A 16,280-nucleotide genomic window follows, 5' to 3' on the forward strand; every position below is an offset into this window, starting at 1 on the left:
TTGACGAAATTCGGCAGGAGCTTGAAGAGCAACGTCCCTGGGCCCGCCTCCACGCAGTAGAAACTTGCTGTGAGGTAAAAATTCAAAAATCACACCAAAATGGCGGGCGGAGTGTGTCACAGTACGGCACGTTTCTGATTGGTCGCTCGCAGCAGGCGGCAACCAATCAGACACTGGACACTGTTGACGTCACTTATCTCTGGACATTAGCTCCGGACATTAGCTCCGGACATTAGCTCCGGACAGGAAGTTGGCACAAATTGCAGGAAGTAGTATTCTAGGCAATTATATATTAGATGATAGGATTTGCTATCACATGCAGAATATACTGTATCTGTTTAGTAGGAAGAGTAAAAGACGACGTACTGGTAGTTTCCACAATACCCTCCAGGATGACGACAATCTCGAACTGCTCCATTTGCAAGGACCACTGAGAGGTCATAGAAGGGGTTTTTTGCATCAATCACATGGCAGATCGTGAGAGGGGAACCAGGAGAAGCTGATCCGCCCCTGTGCTAAATCCTACATCTAGTTCAAGTTGATCGAGAGGGAGAAACTCGCCCTTGGGTGTCTGCCGAGACTGGAGATACATTCTCTAAAGACTAATGGCTTAAGGTCAGGGTGGGCAATAAAATTTCCAGAGGGGGCCACATGAGAGACCGTAACTGTTGTAGAGGGTTAAACCAATAGGCTGAAATCAATTGTGCACAATATTAATATTAACATATTAATTACAGTTATTATCACTTCGTATTCAGCATAATTAGGTATGCTGAAATCCACCTAAATACCACAAGAGCCTGCAAACAGCCCTTATATACAGTATGAGCCCTACGTAGCCCCTCTATATACAGTTTGAGCCCAAAATAGACTCAAAAATACAGTATGAGCCCCCACATAGCTTCCCTATATACACTATGAGCCCGCATATAGCCTCCTAAATACAGAATAAGCCAACAAATAACCTGTCTATATACAGTATGAGCCTCCACATAGTCAACTTCTGTTGTGTGAAAAAGTGTGTGCCCCCTTCCTGATTTTTTATTATTTTGCATGTTTCTCACACTAAAATGCTTCAGATCACCAAACAAATTTAAATATTGGGCAAAGATAGGACAAGTAAACACAAAATGCAGTTTTTAAATGAAGGTCTTTATTATTAAGGGAAAAATATATCCATTAAAAGGGCCCTGAGTGAAAAAGTGATTTCCCTTAAACCTAATAACTGGTTGGGCCACCCTTAGCAGCAACAACAGCAATCAATTATTTGCGATAATTGGCAATAAGTCTTTTACAATGCTTTGGAGTAATTTTGGCCCACTCATCTTTGCAGAATTGTGGTAATACAGATCTTAGTAGAGGCCTGCAGTTCTTTGGATGTTGTTGCAAGGTCTATTGTGACCACTTGGATGAGTGGTTGCTGAGCTCTTGGGGTAATTTTCGTCGACTGGCCACACCAGGGAAGGTTCACTACTGTTCTATGTTTACACCGTCTGTGGATAATGGCTCTCACTGTGGTTCACTGGAATCCCAAAGCTTTAGAAATGGCTTTATAAAGCTTTCTAGACTGATAGATCTCAATTACTTAGTTTATCATTTGTTCCAGAATTTATTTGGATTGCTGCATGATGTCTAGCTTTTGAGGTCCTTTGGTCTACATCACTTTGTCAGGCAGGTTCTATTTAAGTGGTTTCTTGATTGAGAACAGGTGTGGCAGTGATCAGGCCTGGGTGTGGCTAGGAAATTTCAACTCAGCTTCTCAAAGATGTGATAAACCACAGTTAATTTACGTTTTAAGATGAGGAAATCACTTTTTCACACAGGGCCCTGTAGGTTTTGTATTTCTTTTTTGCCTTAATAATAAAACTGCATTTTGTGTTATCTGTGTCTAATATTTAAATTTGTTTGGTGATCTGAAATATTTAGCATGAAATACAATCAAAAGAATAGGAAATCGGGAAGTGGCAAACACTTTTTCACACAACTCTATATACAGTATGAATCCCCATATAGTCTCCTATATACATACAAACTGAGCTGAGATTTAAATCTTCCCTTCCCAGCTATGCTACAATATATATATATTGTGAGGCAGCGACCAGTGTTATTTGTGAGGGTCTCTATGTGTCCCCCAGGATGTGCTCAGGAGCATATTGAGGCCATGAATATGCATTGCAGTCACAGGCGTAGCTGTGATTGCAATGCAGAATAAAATTGAGTATTGGTTTTGACACGCTATTTGTTCAGGGCAGATTAAAGGAAACCTGTTGGGCTTTTATTTTTGAAACAGACTAAAAGATGGCAGTGGGGAAGTCCATTTCCTTCTAGGCTGGGTTTTCCAGGTGGCCTGTGGCCACAGGTTGTTTGTAAAAACCCCTGAAGCAGAGGGTTTTAGTGTGTCAGTGTGAAGTTTTGCAGCGAGCAGAACAGTTGGCTCTGCAAAAGCTCAGCCTGTGTGAGATTAACACGGAGCCCAGCAGAGTGAACTCCTGGTGCCCCGCAGTGCGATACGGTTGCCCTCGGCAATTGGACGCATTTATGGACTGTCTAGTTTCCCAGCTGCGATCCAGAGGATACCGAGTGCTGTACACTTGTGTGAGTTTTTTACATTAAACACATTTTGCTGTGAACTTTTCCTGTGGTCACTGCCTATCACACTGCATCCACCACGCTGCACTACATATGGTGGAGAATGTGGGAGTGTGAACTATGGCATACCCCAAAACGTGCTGCATGTCTGTAATCAAGCCTGCAACACCACAGCTCAAGCTTGCTGAAAAGATGGAGAAAATACTTAAAGGGAACCTGTCACGCCGTTTTTTCAGATTGAGCTATAAATACTGTTAAATAGGGCCTGCGCTGTGTGTTACTATAGTGTATGTAGTGTACCCTGATTCCCCACCTATGCTGAGAAATACATTACCAAAGTCGCCGTTTTCGCCTGTCAATCAGGCTGGTCAGGTCGGGTGGGCATGTTCACAGTGCTCTTTTCTTCCCCAGCTTTCCGTTGGTGGCGTAGTGGTGTGCGCATGTCCAAGTTCCGAATTCCCTGCGCCCACGTGAAGACACAGCGTGTGATCTGCGCTGTCATCCCTTTCATCGGTGGGGGCGGCCATCTTCCTGGGGCCGCGCGTGCGCAGATAGAGTGCTCTGCTGCACGGGGCTTCAGGAAAATGGCCGCAGGATGCCGCGCGTGCGCACAAGAGATCGCGGCGGCCATTTTCCCAAAGCCGAGTTTGCATCTCGGCTTTGGGAAAATGGCCGCCGCGATCTCTTGTGCGCACGCGTGGCATCCCGCGGCCATTTTCCTGAAGCCCCGTGCAGCAGAGCACTCTATCTGCGCACGCGCGGCCCCAGGAAGATGGCCGCCCCCACCGATGAAAGGGATGACAGCGCAGATCGCGCGCTGTGTATTCACGTGGGCGCAGGGAATTCAGAACTTGGACATGCGCACACCACTACGCCACCAACGGAAAGCTGGGGAAGAAAAGAGCGCTGTGAACACGCCCACCCGACCTGACCAGCCTGATTGACAGGTGAAAACGGCGACTTTGGTAATGTATTTCTCAGCATAGGTGGGGAATCAGGGTACACTACATACACTATAGTAACGCACAGCTCAGGCCCTATTTAACAGTATTTATAGCTCAATCTGAAAAACGGGGTGACAGGTTCCCTTTAAGCAGTTGGCCATCACTCAGCAGCTGCAGTTGCAGCGGCAGCAGCAAGAGCAGCAGCTGCAGTTCCAGTGACAACAATAAGAGCAAAGGCAGCAAGAGCAGCAACAACAGGAGCTGGAGCTGCAGCAATGGCAGCAAGAACAGAACCAATTGCAGCAGACAAATAACCTGTTGATGAAGCAGATCATGGCTGAACGAGAGGCACCCACCCCAGCGACCACGTTCCGGTCGGAGGCCCAATAAAAAGTCCAGTCAGCACTGAGGAAAATGGCACCTGAGGACAACATTGAGGCCTTCCTTACTGTCTTGGAATGCACTGCAGAGTGGGAGAGCTTGCCGGTGACCCAGTGGGCTGAAGTGGTGGCCCCCTTCCTGACGGGCGATACCCAGAAGGCCTACCTGGACCTCAGTCGGGACAATGCACTGGACTATGGGAAGCTGAGAGCCAGACTGGGGGTTAATACATATGTGAGGGCACAATGGCTGTTCCAGTGTTCCTTTTCCAAGTCTCGCCTGCCCGGTCTCAGGCCTATGATTTGCTGCAACTGGTAAAAAAATGGCTCCAGCCTGAGACCTTCCAGATGGTAGAGAGGGTGGTGGTCGACCGGCTGGTGAGGGCTCTGCCAGCAGCCATACAGCGTTGGCTGGGGAAAGGGTTCCCGGGGCACTCTAGACCAGGTGGTTGGACAGGTGGAGTGGTATACAGCCACTCAAGACTTCATATGGGACACTACTCCACTTCGGCTGTCACATAAGGCCCCACCACCCCTGCCAGCCTGGGAAAAGTCTGCGGCCCTCCACTAGGGGCAATCAGGGCCAAGCCCGGTCTGAGGGAATATCCCGAAGGGAGAGTGAGAGCAGACCCATGTTCCTTAAAACGGCCACAAGGTTCAGGCACGCCACAGCTATCAAGTGTTGGCAGTGCCAGGTCCCCGGACATGTGGCTGCCAACTGCCCCCTGACAGCTAAACCCATGAACTGCGTGTATACTCACTATGTCTCTATGTATGCTCAGCCCATCTGTACCGCCACTACAGGTACTGTAGGTACCGAACCCCAACTGTGCAAGATACTCATTAACAGGTATCAGATGGCTATGGAAAATAGAAAAAGACAGCTATGCTCTCTAGAACTCAGGCAGCTTAGTGACTGGTTCATGGGTCCCCTGTTGCTGGGCACAACCCCAATGGACAGAAAGTTGAGGTGGTATGCATACATGGGGAACTCCAAGAATACCCGAGTGCGGAGGTTACATGTTCCACCCTGTGTGGAGAAATAAGACATGTGGTGGGAGTGGTAAGGACTCTTCCATATGGGACTGTGTTGGGAAGAGACTTTCCCCTGCTGTGGTCCCTGTGGGAGACAGGGGTTAACCCTCCCAAGGTAAAAGCTATTTCGGGCGCGCAACCTGAAGATCTTGAATCAGGGATAGATGCCATAGCGGTTTCCAATGTAGGGACAGAGTGTAACCCCAATTAGCTTCCCCTAGAGGTATTGGCAGGAGAGGTCATCGAGACCCCACCAATCCCTGAGCTGGAAGTGGCTCCTGGTAAGTTTGGGACCGCTCAGCTACAGTATCCCACCCAAGCCTCGGCATGAGAAAGGGTGGTTGAAATTAATGGAGTAGCTCAGCAACATGGTGCTGAGACAGTTTTTTCCTATATGGTTATCCACTAATTGTTGTTTTACCGGGTGGATAAAGTCTGAGATGAGGTGTGGGAACAGCTGGTGGTTCCCCAATCCTACCATCGGGCAGTGCTCGACATGGCTCACACTCACATGCTAGGAGGGCATTTGGGGGCCAAAAAGACGCAGGAGTTTCTTCTGCAGCATTTTTTTGGCCTGGGGTCTACGCGGATTTCCAGAGGTACTGTGACACGTGTCCGAAGTGCCAACTATCCTCACCCACTGTGAACTACCGGAGTCCACTGGTGCATCTGTCCATCATAGAGGTACCCTTTGAGCGGATAGCATTGGACCTGGTAGGCTCCATAGTGAATTCTGCCCATGGCCATCAACATATCTTGGTCATAGTGGACTACATTACCCTGTACCCAGAGGTGATACCGCTCCGCCACACATTGGCCAAGCTAGCTTACCATGTTGTGTCACCTTGGGCTACAAAAGGAGATACTTACAGATCAGGGAACTCCTTTTATGTCTAAGGTGACCAGGGAGCTGTGTAAGCTGCTCTGGATTAATCAGGTACGTACATCGATGTACCACCCACAAACCGACAGGTTGGTGGAGAGGTTTAATAAACCCTCAAATCCATGCTAAAAAAGGTGGTTGTCAAGGACGGGAGGGATTGGGACATGTTACTGCCCAATCTAATGTTCTCGATCCGCGAGGTAATGCAGGCGTCCACAGGGTTCTCCCCATTTGAGCTATTGCATGGCAGGCACCCAAAGGGTACATGCGTACTATAAGAGGGGACTTATTTTAAGCTACCGTACCTCCCGACAAAGCTGTGTCAGACAGCGAAACGCGCGTTGAGGTGTTTCCTTTGCGTGAGCATTACTGTTATCATGTCCACAGGTATGTTCTGATCTATGGTTGTGTCCCTATGCGTGTACTTGTTCTATATAGGGCGTGGGTAGGCTGTTTATATACTTATATATGGCATGTAGGTAGGTTATATTAATAGTAGACAGTTTGCCATATGTGTTCACTGCGGTTATCAGGCTGTTAGTGAGGCTATTAGTGTCAGCGTGGTAATTTGGCTGATGTATGGACATATATACTCTGGTGAGCATTTATGGGTGATGTTTATTCATGCCCGATTGATAGTTTGCTTTCATCCAGAGTATTAATATCCTATGGTCCATCTTATTTGCACATGATTCAGTGATGCTTTGCAATATTTGGTGTCTGTGCTATGTCCCTTATTTTTATGTTATCCATAGTTTATGTAAGTTTGTTATATGATTAATAAAATATTTAAAATATTTATACTGTATCTTTATAATATTGGATCAGTGCTCCTTCTTCTTTTCCTCTAGTAGTCTTACGATAGTTTGGAAGGGATCCTTGGCAATATAGTGAGGAACTTAATTGGTGTGATAGCCAAGGAGATGTGGGAACAGGAGCCTTCTCCACGTAAGATTGTCATCAAGCATGTGGCAAACATGCAGGACCGGATTGCGGCAGTACATCCCATCGTAAAAGAGCATCTGAAGGATGCCCAGGCTGGGCAGAGCCGTGTGTATAGTATAAGAGCCACCGACTGGACATTTAAAGAAGGGGTCCGTGTGTTGGTACTAGTACCCACCGCGGAGTCCAAGCTCAGGTCCAAGTGGCAAGGGTCATATGAGATATGGAGGAAGGTGGGAGAAGAAAATTATAGACTTCACCAGCCTGGGAAAGAAAACCCGAACAGCTGTATCACATCAACCTGTTGAAAGCATCGAAGGATTGGGAATGTTTGATTGCAGAGATGACCACAGTTGAACCAACACGGAACCCTTGTACACAGGCCAAGGACGAGGCCGAGAGAGTGGTAAAAATAGGAGAAACTACCTCGAAACAGCAGCATTGAGAGGTTAGGAAATTAGTCCAAGAGGGTGCAGACGTATTCTTGGAATTACCCGGTCATACCTCCGTCATCCAGCATGACATTGTCACCCAGCCTCATGAAAGAGTACAAATGAAACCATACAGAGTGCCCGAGGACCGGAGACAAGCAACTGTGAGTGAGGTGAGACAAATGCTCCAGCTGGGAGTAATTGAGGAATCCCGGTGTGACTGGGCTAGCCCCATTGTGCTAATCCCGAAGCCGGACAGGTCATTACAGTTCTGTAATGATTAGTGTTGAGCATTCCGATACTGCAAGTATCGGAATTCCGATACCGAGTTCCGATATTTTTGTGATATCGGAAATCGGTATTGGAGTGTGCGGTGCGTATGGTTCCAAGGGTCTGAAGGAGAGGAGACTCTCCTTCAGGCCCTGGGATCCATATTAATTTTAAATAATAAAGAATAAAAGTAAAAAATATGGCTATACTCACCCCTCCGAAGAACCCTGGCTGTCACCGCTGCGAGCGTCCGCCTCCGTTCCTGAGAATGTAGTGAGTGAAGGACCTTCAATGACATCGTGATCAGGTGAGCGGTCACGTGAGTGGTCGCGACGTCATTGAAGGTCCTTCACTCTCTGCAATTCTCAGGAACGGAGGCGAATGCTTGCAGCGGTGACAGCCAGGGTCCTTCGGAGGGGTATAGTCATATTTTTTATTTTTATTCTTTATTTTTTACATTAATATGGATCCCAGGGCCTGAAGGAGAGTTTCCTCTCCTTCAGACCCTGGGAACCATCGAGGATACATTCCGATATTTGTGTCCCATTGACTTGTATTGGTATCGGAACTCGGTATCGGTGAGATCCGATATTTTGCCGGTATCGGCCGATACCATCCGATACCGATACTTGCAAATATCGGAAGGTATCGCTCAACATTTGTAATGATTTCTGAAAATTTAATAAGGTGTTAAAATTTGACCTTTATCCAATGTCCCGGATGGACGAGCTGATCGAGAGCCTGGGTCAGGCCCAATACTTCACCACGCTCGATTTGACCATGGGTTATTGGCAGGTGCCGCTTACAGAGCTGGCCAAGGAAAAGACCGCCTTCATAACACCGGAGGGTCTTTATGTAGTCTTGCCCTTTGGTCTACATGGAGCCCCAGCTACGTTCCAGAGGTTAATGGACATAGTGCTGGAACCCGATCAGAAGTATGCATCCCTGTACTTAGATGACATCATCATCTTTAGACTGGCATACCCTCTTGTCCCAGGTACAAGCAGTAATAGATTCTGTCAGAGCCGCGGGGTTGCCGATTAATTCGAAGAAATGTGCGATAGGGCTCGAGGAAGCCCGATACTTGGGTTACGTGATCGGCAGTGGGATCATTAAACCCCAAATAAATCAAATTAAGGCCATTCAGAACTGGCCCTGAAATGTTGCCACCAAATAGGTGAGAGCGTTTCTCGGGATCATTGGGTATCACTGGAGGTTTATACCCAACAACACCTCTTACCGATCTCCTCAAGGGAAAGATGTCAGTTGTGGTTTGGTGGAACACCCATACCAATCCATGAAGGTGGCGCTGTGCAGACAGCCCGTCCTCATTAGCCTCAACTTTCAGAAACACTTTGTTGTACAGACAGATGCCTCTAACCTGTGCCTAGGAGCGGTCCTGTTGCAGGAGGTGGACGAAGAGGAGCATCCGGTCACCTACCTAAGTAGGAAACTCACCCCGGCTGAGAAAAATTATAGCACAGTGGAGGCCATTTAGTGCCTGGCCATTAAGATGGCCTTGGAGGCTCTACGCTAATATTTGCTCGGTCGACCGTTTCGCTTAGTGACAGATCATTCACCCTTGGTCTGGATGAGGAATGCCAAAGAGAGAAATGTGCGGGTCACCCAATGGTTCCCGTCTTTGCAAAATTTCAATTTTACCATGGAACATTGGGATGGGACGACAAAGGGAAATGCAGATGCCCTATCACGGGCCCCCTGTATGGTGACAAATGTTCAACCCCACAAGTTTGAACAGAGGAGTGGGGATATGTGAATCAGCGACTGGTGTTATTTTTGAGGGTTGCTATGTCTCCCCAAGGATGCGCTCAGAAGCTTTTTGAGGCCATTCAAGTGTATTACAGTCACAGGCATAGCTGTGATTGCAATGAAGAATAAAAGTGAGAATTAGTCTTGGACATGCTATTTGTCCAGGGCAGATTTAAGGAAACCTGCTAGGCTTTTATTTTTTAAACAGGATGGCAGTGGGGCAGTCCGTTTCCTGCCAGGCCGGGTTTTCCAGGTGGCCTGTGGCCACAGGTTGTTTGTAAACTACCCTGAAGCAGAGGTTTTTGCTGTGTCAGTGTGGACTTTTGCAGCCAGCAGAGCAGTCAGCTCTGCAAAAGCTCAGCCTGTGTGAGAGTCACACAGAGCCCAGCAGAGTGAACTCCTGACACCCAGCAGTGTGATACGGTGGTGCAGTTGCCCTCGACAACTGGACACATTTATGGACTGTCTCGTTTCCCGGCTGCGATCCCGAGGATACCGAGTGCTGTACACTAGTGTGAGTTTTTGATATTAAACAAGTTTTGCTGTGAACTTTTCCTGTGGTCATTGCCTGTCACACTGCACCTACCCCACTTCACTACAATATATACAGTATATATATACAGCTCTGGCAAAAATTAAGAGACCACCACATCAAAACCCTGTCATGGGCAGCCCAATCTCCAGACCTGAACCCCATTGAAAACCTCTGGAATGTAATCAAGAGGATGATGGATAGTCACAAGCCATCAAACAAAGAATAACTGCTTAAATTTTTGCGCCAGAAGTAGTGTGAAAGACTGGTGGAAAGCATGCCAAGACACATTAAAAGCTGTGATTAAAAATCATGGTTATTCCACAAAATATTGATTTCTGTACTCTTCCTGAGTTTAAACATTAGTATTGTTGTTTCTAAGTTATTATGAACTTATTTTCTTTGAATTATTTGAGGTCTGAAAGCACTGTTTGTTTTATTTTGACCATTTTTCTTTGTCAGAAAAAAATACAACATTTATTGCTTGGAAATTCAGAGACATGTTGTCAGAAGTTTATAGAATAAAAGAAAAATTTATATTTTACTCAAAAATATATCTATAAAGAGAAAAATCAGATAAACTGAACATTTTGCAGTGGTCTCTTAATTTTTGCCAGAGCTGTATATATGTAGTGCATCTACCTTTTCATTAGACATTTTTAGCAATTGTATACCTCACAACTACACTGTGGAACCTGCTTCATGGCATTTTTTGTTGCATTATCATTTTTGAGCTGAGGAAATTGCCCCAATTCACCAAATATTTGAAGTGTATTAATTACACAAAATCAAGACTTTTAACTTTTAAGGTCTGTTTGCCACACCTGTTTACGTTGTCACATTGTAGACATGCAGACACAACACCGACATTATGGCTGGTGTTGCATTACATTTTTATCTAGTACTTATGGTTGATTCTTTATTTTTCTAAGGTTGGGTAAGTGTGGTTATAACTTTTTGTAAATGTTATACTTGTGACCAAAATGTAAATGAAACAAAAATTGCGAGTGTTAACAGGTATGATAGTGCAAGAGAAAAACCCTATACCATGGCATAAAATGTGGAAGCTGATAGCAGCAGCATCACTGGCATTGCTGACACCAGCCATCCCTCCAGGAGTAGAACCTAAAAAGGTTACACTTGCCCTCCTTTACCCCTTGGAAGTGTATTGAGGGTAGTGGAAGCAGAAGGTGTTGTTGGAATTTATGGCACATCACTCCTCTTAGATACAGCAAGATGATGTCACCTCTGACAGTGACACTTGTGTTCTTATCATATCTTTAGCCATCAGGGAATGCATCTGAACTCCCCCAAAACGGGTTTCAGAACTATGCACCAAATATAAGTGTGCTGGCATAGCAAACAAGCATTTTGCTGTGCTTTATTTTTGGGCATGTACACCTACTGGAGGCCGACACTCAGGCGTAGTAGACCGCATTTGGGTGTCCGAGTCCATTAGACATACACACCCGAAAATGATGCACTATAGTCTATGGCACCATTGGCATTTTGCAGGGGAGTTCAGACACATATATACCCCAAAAATATTGACTAAATAAATGAATCAATCAATTCAATCATATTATTTTATTAATATAAAAGGTGATATGACTAGTGTTGAGCGATACCGTCCGATATTTGAAAGTATCGGTATCAGATGGTATCGGCCGATATCCGAAAAATATCGGATATCGCCGATACCGATATCCGATACCAATACAAGTCAATGGGACACAAATATCGGAAGGTGTCCGTAATGGTTCCCAGGGTCTGAAGGAGAGGAAACTCTCCTTCAGGCCCTGGGATCCATATTAATGTGCAAAATAAAGAATAAAAATAAAAAATATTGATATACTTACCCTCGGACGGGCCCTGGTTGTCACCGCTGCAATCGCCATGCTTTTCTTCCTAAGAATGAGCGCTTTAATGAGCTTTGATGACGTTGCGGCTTGTGATTGGTCGCTGAGCGGTCATGTGACCGCTCACGCGACCAATCACAAGCCGTGACGTCATCGAAGGTCCTTAACGCGCTCATTCTTAGGAATAAGCGCGTTAATAACCTTCGATGACGTCGCGGCTTGTGATTGGTCGCGTGAGTGGTCACATGACCACTCAGAGACCAATCACAAGCTGCGACGTCATCGAAGGTACTTAACAAGCTCATTCATACGAAGGAAAACATGGCGATTGCAGCGGTGACAACCAGGGCCCGTCCGAGGGTAAGTATATCAATATTTTTTATTTTTATTCTTTATTTTACACATTAATCTAAATCCCGATACCGATTCCCGATATCACAAAAATATCGGAACTCGGTATCGGAATTCCGATACCGCAAATATCGGCCGATACCCGATACTTGCGGTATCGGAATGCTCAACACTAGATATGACACAATAGTACAATTAAAAATTAGTATTTTATTAAAACAATAAATAATTAAATTCAGTATGTGGGGGGTGGTGCACGTCAGGCTAATTGGTAAAAAATAATGAAAATAAAAAATATGTAAAAAAAATATGTAAAATATTAAAGAATATATTAAAGTATATAAAATAGTATATAATATAATCAAATTTCAATAAAATATAATATAAATATCACATGACTGGTATGAGTAGGGAAATTAATAAATAACAAAATCATCTCAGTATTTCATACTATAGTTAAGTGCAATGGCAATAATGTAGATGGAAATATATATTAATAGCCATATACATACAATATTTCATAAAAATCAAACCATATAAAGTGCAATAATAAATAGATGACCAAAACAAAACAAATAATACTGTACAAAAAAAATATTATTGATACTATGCCAAAAAAACATATAACATGCAATGGCAATAATGTGATTAAAATATATTTTAACCCCTTCCCGACCTTTGACGCCACGTAGGCGTCATGAAAGTCGGTGCCAATCCGACCCATGACGCCTATGTGGCGTCATGGAAAGATCGCGTCCCTGCAGATCCGGTGAAAGGGTTAACTCCCATTTCACCCGATCTGCAGGGACAGGGGGAGTGGTAGTTTAGCCCAGGGGGGTGGCTTCACCCCCTCGTGGCTACGATCGCTCTGATTGGCTGTTGAAAGTGAAACTGCCAATCAGAGCGATTTGTAATATTTCACCTATTATAACGGGTGAAATATTACAATCCAGCCATGGCCGATGCTGCAACATCAGGAAATACTAATGTGCCCCCACCCCACCCCACCCCACCGATCGCCCCCCCAGCCCCCCGATCTGGCCGGTACACTGCTCCGGCTCCCCTCCATCCAGTGCTCCGCTCCCCCCCCGTGCTCTTGTCCGCTCCCCCCGTGCTCCAATCACCCCCCCATGCTCCAATCACCCCCCCTGCATTCCGATTCACCCCCCCCGTGCTCCGTTCCACCCCCCCGTGCTCCGTTCCAGCCCCCCTGTGCTCCGTTCCACGCCCCCCGTGCTCCGTTCCACGCCTGCCGCGCTCCGATTCCCCCCCGTGCTCCGATTCCCCCCCCCCGTGGTCTCCCCCCACCCCATCATACTTACCGATCCTGCCGGGGTCCCGTCCATCTTCTCCCTGGGCGCCGCCATCTTCCAAAATGGCGGGCGCATGCGCAGTGCGCCCGCCGAATCTGCCGGCCGGCAGATTCGTTCCAAAGTGCATTTTGATCACTGAGATAGATTATATCTCAGTGATCAAAATAAAAAAAATAATAAATGACCCCCCCCCCCCTTTGTCACCCCCATAGGTAGGGACAATAAAAAAATAAAGAAATTTTTTTTTTCCACTAATGTTAGAATAGGGTTAGGGTTAGGGTTAGGGGTAGGGTTAGGGCTAGGGTTAGGGTTAGGGGTAGGGTTAGGGGTAGGGTTAGGGCTAGGGTTAGGGTTAGGGGTAGGGTTAGGGTTAGGGGTAGGGTTAAGGCTAGGGTTAGGGTTAGGGGTAGGGTTAGGGGTAGGGGTAGGGCTAGGGTTAGGGGTAGGGTTAGGGGTAGGGTTAGGGTTAGGGTTAGGGGTAGGGTTAGGGGTAGGGCTAGGGGTAGGGTTAGGGGTAGGGTTAGGGTTTCGGTATGTGCACACGTATTCTGGTCCTCTGCGGATTTTTCCGCTGCGGATTTGATAAATCCGCAGTGCTAAACCGCTGCGGATTTACCGCGTTTTTTTCTGCGCATTTCACTGCGGTTTTACAACTGCGATTTTCTATTTGAGCAGTTGTAAAACCGCTGCGGAATCCGCACAAAGAAGTGACATGCTGCGGAATGTAAACCGCTGCGTTTCCGTGCAGTTTTTCCGCAGCATGTGTACAGCGATTTTTGTTTCCCATAGGTCTACATTGAACTGTATACTCATGGGAAACTGCTGCGTATCTGCAGCGTTTTCCGCAGTGTGCACATACCTTTAGAATTAGGCTATGTGCACACGGTGCGGATTTGGCTGCGGATTGGCCGCTGCGGATTCGCAGCAGTATTCCATCAGGTTTACAGTACCATGTAAACATATGAAAAACCAAATCCGCTGTGCCCATGGTGCAGAAAATACCGCGCGGAAACGCTGCGTTGTATTTTCCGCAGCATGTCAATTCTTTGTGCGGATTCCGCGGCGTTTTACACCTGTTCCTCAATAGGAATCCGCAGGTGAAATCCGCACAAAAAACACTGGAAATCCACGGAAAATCCGCAGGTAAAACGCAGTGCCTTTTACCCGCGGATTTTTAAAAAATGGTGCGGAAATATCTCACACGAATCCGCAACGTGGGCACATAGCCTTAGGGTTAGGGTTGCAATTAGGGTTGTGGTTAGGGTTGTGATTAGGGTTATGGCTACAGTTGGGATTAGGGTTAGGGGTGTGTTGGGGTTAGTGTTGGAGGTAGAATTGAGGGTTTACCACTGTTTAGGCACATCAGGGGTCTCCAAACGCAACATGGCGCCACCATTGATTCCAGCCAATCTCGTATTCAAAAAGTCAAATGGTGCTCCCTCACTTCCGAGCCCCAACGTGTGCCCAAACAGTGGTCTACCCCCACATATCGGGTATCAGTGTACTCAGGATAAACTGCGCAACAATTACTGGGGTCCAATTTCTCCTGTTACCCTTGTGAATCTAAAAAAATGCTTGCTAAAACATCATTTTTGAGGAAAGAAAAATGATTTTTTATTTTCACGGCTCTGCGTTGTAAACGTCTGTGAAGCACTTGGGTGTTCAAAGTGCTCACCACATATCTAGATAAGTTCCTTTGGGGGTCTAGTTTCTAAAATGTGGTCACTTGTGGGGGGTTTCTACTGTTTAGGCACACCAGGGGCTCTGCAAACGCAATGTGACACCCGCAGACCATTCCATCAAAGTCTGCATTTCAAAAGTCACTACTTCCCTTCTGAGCCCCGACGTGTGCCCAAACAGTGGTTTACCCCCATACATGGGGTATCAGCGTACTCAGGAGAAACTGGACAACAACTATTGGCGTCCAATTTCTCCTGTTACCCTTGGGAAAATAAAAAATTCTGGGCTAAATAATTATTTTTGAGGAAAGAAAACGTATTTATTATTTTCACGGCTCTGCATTATAAACTTCTATGAAGCACTTGGGGGTTCAAAGTGCTCACCACACATCTAGATAAGTTCCTTTCGGGGTCTAGTTTCCAAAATGGGGTCACTTGTGGGGGGTTTCTACTGTTAAGCCACATCAGGGGCTCTGCAAACGCAACGTGACGCCCACAGAGCATTCCATCAAAGTCTGCATTTCAAAACGTCACTACTTCACTTCCGAGCCCCGGCATGTGCCCAAACAGTGATTTACCCCCACATATGGGGTATCAGCGTACTCAAGAGAAACTGGACAACAACTTTTGGGGTCAAATTTCTCCTGTTACCCTTGGGAAAATAAAAAATTGCAGGCTAAAAGATCATTTTTGAGAAAATAATGTTTTTATTTTATTTTCATGGCTCTGCGTTATAAACTTCTGTGAAGCACTTGGGGGTTCAAAGTCCTCACCACACATCTAGATTAGTTCCTTTGGGGGTCTAGTTTACAAAATTGGGTCATTTCTGGGGGATCTCCAATGTTTAGGCACACAGGGGCTCTCCAAACGTGACATGGTGTCCGCTAATGATTGGAGCTAAATTTCCATTTAAAAAGCCAAATGGCGTGCCATCCCTTCCGAGCCCTGCCGTGCGCCCAAACAGTGGTTTACCCCCACATATGGGGTATCAGCGTACTCAGGACAAACTGGACAACAATATTTGGGGTCCAATTTCTCCTATTATCCTTGGCAAAATAGGAAATTCCAGGCTAAAAAATCATTTTTGAGGAAAGATAAATTATTTTTTATTTTCATGGCTCTGCGTTATAAACTTCTGTGAAGCACCTGGGGGTTTAAAGTGCTCACTAGGCATCTAAATAAGTTCCTTGGGGGGTCTAGTTTCCAAAATGGGGTCACTTGTGGGGGAGCGCCAATGTTTAGGCACACAGGAGCTATCCAAACGCGACATGGTGTCCGCTAACGATGGAAATAATTTTTCAT

This window comes from Ranitomeya imitator, chromosome 6 (assembly GCF_032444005.1).
Source record: "Ranitomeya imitator isolate aRanImi1 chromosome 6, aRanImi1.pri, whole genome shotgun sequence".
Lineage (NCBI taxonomy): Eukaryota > Metazoa > Chordata > Amphibia > Anura > Dendrobatidae > Ranitomeya > Ranitomeya imitator.